A 2500-nucleotide genomic window follows, 5' to 3' on the forward strand; every position below is an offset into this window, starting at 1 on the left:
GCAACCTGAATGAGTTTACAGTATGTACTCCACTTTATTAATGATTAGTAATGAGAAAGTGAGGACTACAAGAGTATTGGAAAAGACTTTTTCCACTCTGAATGTAAAGCAGATTGTGTGACCATTGGCCAAAAATGACCACGAAGGGAATCGAACCCGCAATCTTCTGATCCGAAGTCAGACGTCTTATCCATTAGGCCACGCGGTCATCCGTTCACATGAGATGATTTTTATCATGTAGGTGGTATGCATGGATGGAGAACATATTATTGAAAGGTATTCAGGTTTACATCCCATAGTGTTCTTTCAGCTCTTTTCGCTGGAAGCACTTTTTTGGAATCTATATATTGAGTATTTTATGAGTACGATATGCTTTTGTTTTCCTTTTTGCATACAAACCTCTTTCCTCATGAGTTTAAAGCTCATTTGTATTCTCTACATAGCTCTGGACGTTTGCAGACGTGGAGTGAAACTGTTTTGAAAGTAGGACAAATTGCTCCATCCTGCATATGCTAATTTTTCACACTCACATAGGTTGTATACGTTTTATGAATCCTGGCTTGACCTATTCAAGTAGCTGAAAGCCTGTCACCACCTCTAGAAACAAGATGCACACCAATCCAATTCAAATCATTTTTTCCAAAGGAATATGTTCTGGCCGGTCGAAAATGCATCTCACAAAAATAGGCATTTGAAAATATACTTTGCAGTTTCAGAACACTAACATGACTGTGAAGTGTACACAAGTAAAATGGGACCGTTTCAAAGTAACTAATCCCTCATAAACTTCTGAGAGGAAGCATGTAATAAATCTACCTAATTTTCTGGAAAAGATAGAGGGAGGATTTTTGTTATCACCTCAGATGGGACTCAGACTCACAATCCCTGGCTTAGGAGGCCAGTGCCTTATCCATTAGGCCACTGAGGCACACATGCATATCCTAGAGGCATTATTTAAATGTATTCTATGGTCAGACACCGGTGTGTGCACACAGGGCATTTCTCACTTCTCTCTATAAGTAAACTTCCCATTTTCATCCTCTTCCATCCCCGACTTTAACGCTCTCTTCTATGCTATAATGGAGACTTTGCAATTTTAGCAAGTGGAGAGAAATTGGAGAACCACTTTCGACTCCACGCTTCTTCTTCACTTACTTCTTTTCTCAATATACTGGGCTTAGAAAATGGTATCAAGCCATACTTATCATCAGCAGGACACGGAAAGAGGCACCAAGTCTCCTAACCAAGTTCAACCACACTCTGCAACTTAACCATTGCACTACAAATTAGGCAACGGGGGCATCAGCAAAGGCAGCCAATGTGCTGATCCTTTATGCATTTTTTGTAGTACTTTTCTTACTCGGAGGCAAAATCAGCACTTTAACTGCCCAAATCATACAGACTTTACACATGTAGCACTCTATGCACACATAGGCACACACCTTGCAGTTCTTCTACACACACTTAAGCTAAAAACCCATTCTGTCACGTCAAAATTCTGCAAACCTATTACATATTCAGTGCGTCGGCATAGAATCACTTTTTAATGCCACTAAAATGCACAAGTAGTTAGACTGAAGATGCAACCTGAATGAGTTTACAGTATGTACTCCACTTTATTAATTATTAGTAATGAGAAAGTGAGGACTACAAGAGTATTGGAAAATACTTTTTCCACTCTGAATGTAAAGCAGATTGTGTGAACATTGGCCAAAAACGGCCACGAATGGACTCGATCCCTCAAACTTCTGATCCGAAGTCAGACGCCTTATCCATTAGGCCACGCGGTCATCCGTTCACCTGAGATGATTTTTATCATGTAGGTGGTATGCATGGATGGAGAACATATTATTGAAAGGTATTCAGGTTTACATTCCATAGTGTTCTTTCAGCTCTTTTCGCTGGAAGCACTTTTTTGGAATCTATATATTGAGAATTTTATGAGTACGATATGCTTTTGTTTTCCTTTTTGCATGCAAACCTCTTTCCTCATGAGTTTAAAGCTCATTTGTATGCTCTACATAGCTCTGGACGTTTCCAGACGTGGAGTGAATCTGTTTTGAAAGCAGTACAAACTGCTCCTTCCTGCATATGCTAATTTTTCACACTCACATAGGTTGTATACGTTTTATGAATCCTGGCTTGACCTATTCAAGTAGCTGAAAGCCTGTCACCACCTCTAGAAACAAGATTCACACCAATCCAATTCAAATCATTTTTTCCAAAGGAATATGTTCTGGCCGGTCGAAAATGCATCTCACAAAAATAGGCATTTAAAAATATACTTTGCAGTTTCAGAACACTAACATGACTGTGAAGTGTACACAAGTAAAATGGGACCGTTTCAAAGTAACTAATCCCTCATAAACTTCTGAGAGGAAGCATGTAATAAATCTACCTAATTTACTGGAAAAGAAAGGGGGAGGAATTTTGTTATCACCTCAGATGGGACTCGAACCCACAATCCCTGGTTTAGGAGGCCAGTGCATTATCCATTAGG

Source organism: Triturus cristatus, chromosome 4_1 (genome assembly GCF_964204655.1).
Source record: "Triturus cristatus chromosome 4_1, aTriCri1.1, whole genome shotgun sequence".
Taxonomy (NCBI): Eukaryota; Metazoa; Chordata; class Amphibia; order Caudata; family Salamandridae; genus Triturus; species Triturus cristatus.